General features: G+C 45.4%; 1 pseudogene; it reads left to right on the plus strand.

Moving 5' to 3' along the window:
* LOC111144464 overlaps positions 1-6,114 on the plus strand; it is an 18,539-nt pseudogene extending 12,425 nt beyond the window's left edge.
* The last annotated feature ends 616 nt before the right edge of the window (positions 6,115-6,730 follow it).

Here is a 6,730-nt window from a genome sequence, read left to right on the forward strand (position 1 = left end):
TCTAGATTCTATCACAGTGTTTTTTGGCTTTTTTTTTTTTTAATGGTGCTTGGTAATTCCAGGTGATTCTGCCTGGGCAGGAAAAAGCCTGGGGGTGCTGGTTTAGATTTGCAAGACCCATTTTCCTTCAGAAGAAATCACGAGCATGCTTACATAGGTCAACAGAAGTTGCAGGATCTCATTTTATGAACATAACACCTGGGACTAAGTTTGGCCCCAAACACCACCACCACCAACAACAACAACGACAAAAAAACCACCCCAACTATGGCGAATTACAACTGGTATTTCTCTAAGACTTGAACTTCTCAGAGAGCCTGAGCACCCATGTAAAGAGATACTGTATGACTTGCTCTTTTCTCATAAGGATTGTGAAAAATTTATTCTGAAGTCTGCAAAGCCTTTCAATTCTTAGTGGAAGCATCTGGGTAAGAAAGATGATTATCAAGTATTCATCTAATTTTTAAGCGAGATTACTAGAACTTTAAAATTAAAATGAGGGGCGCCTGGGTAGCTCAGTGGGTTAAAGCCTCTTCCTTCAGTTCAGGTCATGATATCAGGGTTCTGGGATCGAGTCCCGCATCGGGCTCTCTGCTCAGCGGGGAGCTTGCTTCCCTTCCTCTCTCTCTGCCTGCCTCTCTGCCTACTTGTGATCTGTCTGTCGAATAAATAAATAAAATCTTTAAAAAAAAATTAAAATGAGGGGAGCCTGGGTGGCTCAGTTGGTTAAGCATCTGACTTCCACTCAGATCCTGATCTCAGGGTCCTGGGATCGAGCCCGAGTCTAGGATTCCAGGTCCGGACTCAGCAAGGAGTCTGCTTCTCCCTCTCCTTTTCCCTTTGCCCCTACCCCTTGCTCTTTCTCTTTCTCTAGCTCTCAAATAGATAAATAAATCTTTCCTAAAAAAGTATTAAAATGAGCATTAACCTTCAAAACAATTGCGCTAGAAGACTGGCTGTATTTCAATGAAGCTGCCATTTCTCAAAATATTTCTGGACTCCTATTTTGTGAATTGCTTTTAAAGTCAGAATAGGAGCCACACAAGAAACACAGTCCTAGTACAATATCTTTTAACCATTTTAAATATATATATCTTTCGAAATGTGAAAAAAAGACCATCAACTATTCTGTATCCTAAGGCCCATATCATCGACATATCACCCAAGAAGTTTAAATTTAAAGTTGAAATTTATTTTTTGTTGTTTATTGAATGAAATCAGGATTTTTTTTCCTATTTCCCATCTGTGAATGCAATTTCAAAATACATCACCAACACTCCATCCCCAGAATTTTTTTAACAGATTTTATTTTTTTTTAAGATTTTTATTTATTTATTTGACAGAGAGAGAGAGAGAGAGATCACAAGTAGGCAGAGAGAGGGAGGAAGCAGGCTCCCCGCTGAGCAGAGAGCCCGATGTGGGACTCAGCCCCAGGACCCTGAGATCATGACCTGAGCTGAAGGCAGAGGCTTAAGCCACTGACCCACCCAGGTGCCCCATCATCCCCAGAATTTTTATTTCCCACTGAGAATCACTGCCATATTTTACTAAAAGCTTATTTCTAATCAAAACTCAGCTTCATGATTCCTGTTACTCAACAGCTTGCCTCTGAATGAGACCTTTTTCAAAAATCAAATCCATTTTGAATGGAGAGAGCTTGCCACCCCAGACTTTGAGGGCAGTTTCCGATGGATTCTTACACACTTTTCATACTGATACTCAGAAAAGGACCGCATCTGTTCGTGTGCTCAAAATCTAATAGGTTAAGAAATTAATTAATAGTTATTATTGATTGGTTATAGTTTTTAAGCATAGGGATAGTTTTATGTTACAGGTTATTAAAGATGAAAAGCTGCATTGTAGAGAGCCAGGCTGATCACTGGTTTATTTGACATACAGAATATTAATCGAGAACCTTGAAAACCAGGCATTAAGAGAGACATCGGTGTATGTAGAACATGAATCCATAAGCAAGAACTAAATGTTGTTATAGAAACAAGTGTGTGTGTATATGTTTTGAGCAGTGAGAAGGGGATGAGTTGGGCAAAAAGATAGATTCAAACTTACCTCGAAGACATTTTTGAAGCTGACCACTTCCCAATAAACAACAAGAAGAATGTGATCGAAGAGAGAAGTTTGTAAACTACTTCTGCCTTGAATGCGGCTTGGATATTTGCTTTTATTTACTAAAAGTCCATGCCCTGTCAAAGTCGTGTTTAAAATATTTGAAGTTTGAAAGGCATGGGTAATTACGGGATACAACTTTTTAGTGAAAGGAAAATCATTTGCGGTATTCACTTATGGAGGAGGAACCTACCACAGCCGTCCATCTTTGCCTAAGAGAACTGGATCGGGGTGTGATGACACCCACGATGATGGTGGTGGTTGTGGTGGTTCAATTTTTGTTAGTGGGAGTGATCCTTTATCTCTTTCTCATACCTTTCTTCCAACTGGACCCACTGAAGCAAACAATGTGATCTCCAGAAGCTTCCTGTTACCTCAGAAGCAAACACACAGATAATGAGTTGCTTATATTTTGAGAGAGTAGAAGAAAATGAGCCAAAATGAGAGACCATGTATCTTGTGAGAAGTAATACTGTTTGTCCATAGGGAAGCTGGGAGCAGGTCTTGACTTCCAGATACAGCGCTCTAGTCAGATAAACTCATTGTGACGTTCAGCGGTGACTTTAGGCTGTTTGTGCTCTGGTAAAGGACACAAAAATGTTCATTCTGAGGAGCTACTGTGTGGGTTTCTCACAAAATATGTGTTTTATCAACACTAGCATTAATACGAATACTCCAGTAGTTAAACAGATAAAACAGGGGACAACACAGTATTTGGTTCAAATCCCAGCTCTCCCACTCTCATGTAGCATGAAGTTAAATGAGTTAACCACTCTGGGCCTCTATAAACCATTTTTACTCATATCACATATGACACTAAATGTGGGCTTTCCACGACAAGCAATTCCCCAACTTTCCAGATACCAAGTGAGTGTCCTACAATGCAATTCAATTCTGACCCTAGTTATCCAGACGTAGTGTCAAACCCCACAGATTAAGGGTTCCGACCCACAAATCTTCCCTTTGTTTTAGATACAAGCATAGGTCGTGGTGGTCTCCCAAACTTCTAAGTCATTGGCTATAAATTGGGGATTTCCACCACCCCCTCCTTGGGTTCTGTAATTTGCTAGAGTGGCTCATAGAACTTAGGAAGGCACATTACCTGCCATGACTGGTCTGTGGTAGAGACTACAAGTCAGGAATAGCCAAACTGAAGAGATGCAGCTGGCAAGATATATGGGTAAGAGGCCTGGAGTTTCCATGCCTTTTCAAATTCACTTCCCTCCCAGCACCTTGAGGTGTTTGCCAACCAGGATGCTCTCTGACCATCCCCCACCCCCCAAACATGTTTCAGGATCCTTTTTTTTTTTTTTTTAAGATTTTATTTGTTTGTTTATTTATTTATTTAAGACAGAGAGAAGAGAGCATGAACAGGGCAGGGGGGCAGAAGCAGGCTCCCTGCTGAACAAGGAGCCCGAAGCGGGGTTTGATCCCAGGACCCTGGGATCATGACCTGAGCCAAAGGCAGCCACTTAACTGACTGAGCCACCCAGGCACCTTCTCGTTTCGGGAACTTTATGGAGGTTTCATTACATAGGCATGATTGATTAAGGCATAGCCCCTGGTGATTACCTTCATCTCCAGCCTCTCCCTCACTCCCCCTGAAGTCAGGGAGTGCAGAGGAAAGTTCCAAGCTTCTGATCATGTCTTGGTCTTTTTGGCGATCTGCCCCCACTCCTGGAGCTCTCTGGGTTCCCCAACCACCAGTCATCTCATGAGCATGCAAAACACATTCCTGTCACTCCAGAGATCCCAACAGCTTAAAACTCTTTGTGTCAGGACAGGAGTCAGGGACTAAGACCAAATGTTGTAACAAAAGATGCCCTCATCACCCCTCTCGCTCAGGAAATTACAAGAGTTTTAGAGTTTGGTGCCAGGAACTGAGGACAAAGACCAAATACGTATTTCTCAGTATATCACAGCCTCAGTTTCTCCAGCTGTGAGTAGGATTATGATTAATACCTCACCCAGTAGTTAAGAGGATTCAACCTGTCACTTGTTAGCAAACACCTGGGACGGATAGAGTTCCCCTTTGGAACAATTACCTTATTTTTCCCTGTTCAACAAAGACACAGTAACCACTCCCTTGGTGTCGATCTCTGAGCTGGGCACTCCGAGGGACACGGAAAAAGGAACAGACAGGTTGCAGGCCACCAAACACCCCAACAGAGCTGCGTGGGCCCCTTAAGGGGATAATTCTTTGCCACAGTAGGAACTTAGTTGGTGGAGTGGCTGGACATTTATTGTGAAAGTGTGTCAAGTAGCAGAGTGTCTCGAATGTCAATGATTAGCTTACTTCCACTCCGAGTTTAGAGACCCACTTCATGTATTTGTTTAGAGATCAAGGCCTGTGATACCAAAAAAGGAAATGGAACATAGTTCTCCTTGGGTAGCTAAATCCAGAGTGCTGGGCAGAGCTAACGTCTGCTTAGTCTTTCTAAATGAGTTGTTGTGCATACCTTAGGTCAAATAAAATGAAGCAAAATAAAAAAAGAAAGAAACCTCTCCCAGTACACCGGCAGAAACGTATTATTCAAATGAGATCAAATATTTTTAAAGCGCTGTATGAACAGTACGGTACTCTATAAATGTTTGGCAAGCTTCCACCTACACATTTTATTACCTTTGTTATTGTAGCGTGAATTATCTTCGAAGGTTTTAAGATTGTAAGAACATAAGTCCTCCAGCTGCACGAGGGATGTTTGAGAGAGAACAGTGACTGTGCGTGCCCATGAACACACATTGCAAGGCGCTCTGCGGAGAAAGGGGACGCGTGGTTCCTAGAGGCTGCCGTCATCTTCAAATATTTAAAATGTTGTTCTATTTTAAATGCTGGCGTTTTCAAATTAAGTATGGATGAGCAATAGCGTACCTTCCATGGCAGAAATTTTGCAGAAAAGTGTTGGGAAGCTGATGAAAATGAAGTGTGACCTCTGTGTCCCTGGCATCCCAAACTATGACCTTGAACCAAAGACAGGTTACTATCTTTGCACTCCCAAGATATTAATGCACGAACCCCTCCAGTTTTAGTTACTTGAATGCAGTCCCCACTCCTGAACACGCGCATACATCCCTGTCCCATGCCTCTCAGCTGGTGTGAAGCTTTTCAAGGTGCCAAAATGTATGTTCTCAGGAGCAAGATTTTGGTTTTGTTTATTTTCTGTTCCTTGGCTTATGGTCTTTACTGCTGCTGCCCCTTGTAAGAGTACAGCCCTGACAGAGTCTGACACTGGTCCCCAGACAGCCGGTTAGCCCACTGCCTGCCTGTGTGTCCCCAGAGCCACGGAGGGAGCCCCTGTGATCCAGAAGGCCAAGCTGGCAGAGCAGGCGAAGGCTATGGGGACATGTCAGCCTTCGTGAAGGGCGCCATGGAAAAGGCAAGGAGCTACCCTGTGAAGACTGAAACCTTCTCTCAGTGGCCTGCGAGGATGTGGTGGGAGGCCAGAGCACTGCCTGGAGGGGCCTGCTCAGTGCTGAGCAGAAAAGCAAGGAGGAGGGCTAGGAAGGGAAGGGTCCGGGGAGAAGGTAGGGACTGGGAGAAGGTGTGTGACGGTGCAGTGGGCCCGCTGGACACCACCTCATCGAAGGTACCGGTGACGCTAAAAGCTGGGTCTTCCACCTGAAACTGAAGGGTGACTACACCACTACCTGGCTAAGGTAGGACCGAAAGCGTATCATCGACCCTGCCCTGTCAGCCTGCCAGGAGGCCATAGACGTCAGCAAGGAAATGGCTACCTGCCAACCCCACCGCCTGGGCCTGGCCTCAAGGAGCTTTATGGTCTTCTCCTATGAGATCCCCAACAGCCCAGAGGAGGCTATCCCACTGGCCAAGACCACCTCGGACGAGGCCATGGCTGACCTGCACACCCTCACCAAGGACTCCTACAAAGACAGCACCTTCATCACGCAGGGACTGCAAGACAGCCTGGTGCTGGGGATGGCCAACACCAGGGGAGAGGGGGTGAGGCTCCCAAGGAGCCCCAGAACTGAGCCACTCCTGCCCCTTGCTCTGCCCCCACTCTCCACAGAGAGGATTAGTATGGGGTTGGAGACCTCACCACTGCTGTCTGTACCCCGTTCCTGAGACCCCCCCCCCCATGAACCAGGTCACTGCTCACCCCCTTGACCCTCTTCTGTCCCTATTGCCTCTTGGTCTGAGGAACTGAGGAGAGTCCCACCCTTGTGGCTGAGAACTGGGCTATGAGTGTGGCAGAAGCTGGAGATGAGTGTGTGTGTGTGTGTGTGTGTGTGCGCGCGTGTGCACACACGCGTGCACAAGACCAAGAATGAGAGGAAAAGCATGCCTGCTGTGTGTGACCATGTTTCTTCCCAATAAAGGTCCCCTGTGACACCCCCCCCCAAAATTGAGTATAGCTCTTCTAGGCCAGTCATCTCTGTCATCCTAAGCATCTCTCTCTGCAGCTGCAGGAAGGCAATGGTTGTCCTTATGGTACACCTACACACCACACGCGGTATGCTGGAGACCAGAAGACTGGGTCACAAGCTAAGGGAAATTCACAACTGCTTCTAGAACTGTATACTGTTGGCATTTTAGGCTCAGACCCACCTCTGAACCCTGGCTTAGGTTCCAGAAGCCTCCCCATAC

The sequence above is a fragment of the Enhydra lutris genome, unplaced genomic scaffold (genome assembly GCF_002288905.1).
Source record: "Enhydra lutris kenyoni isolate GAN:26980312 unplaced genomic scaffold, ASM228890v2 scaffoldscaffold11, whole genome shotgun sequence".
In the NCBI taxonomy this organism is placed as follows: Eukaryota; Metazoa; Chordata; class Mammalia; order Carnivora; family Mustelidae; genus Enhydra; species Enhydra lutris.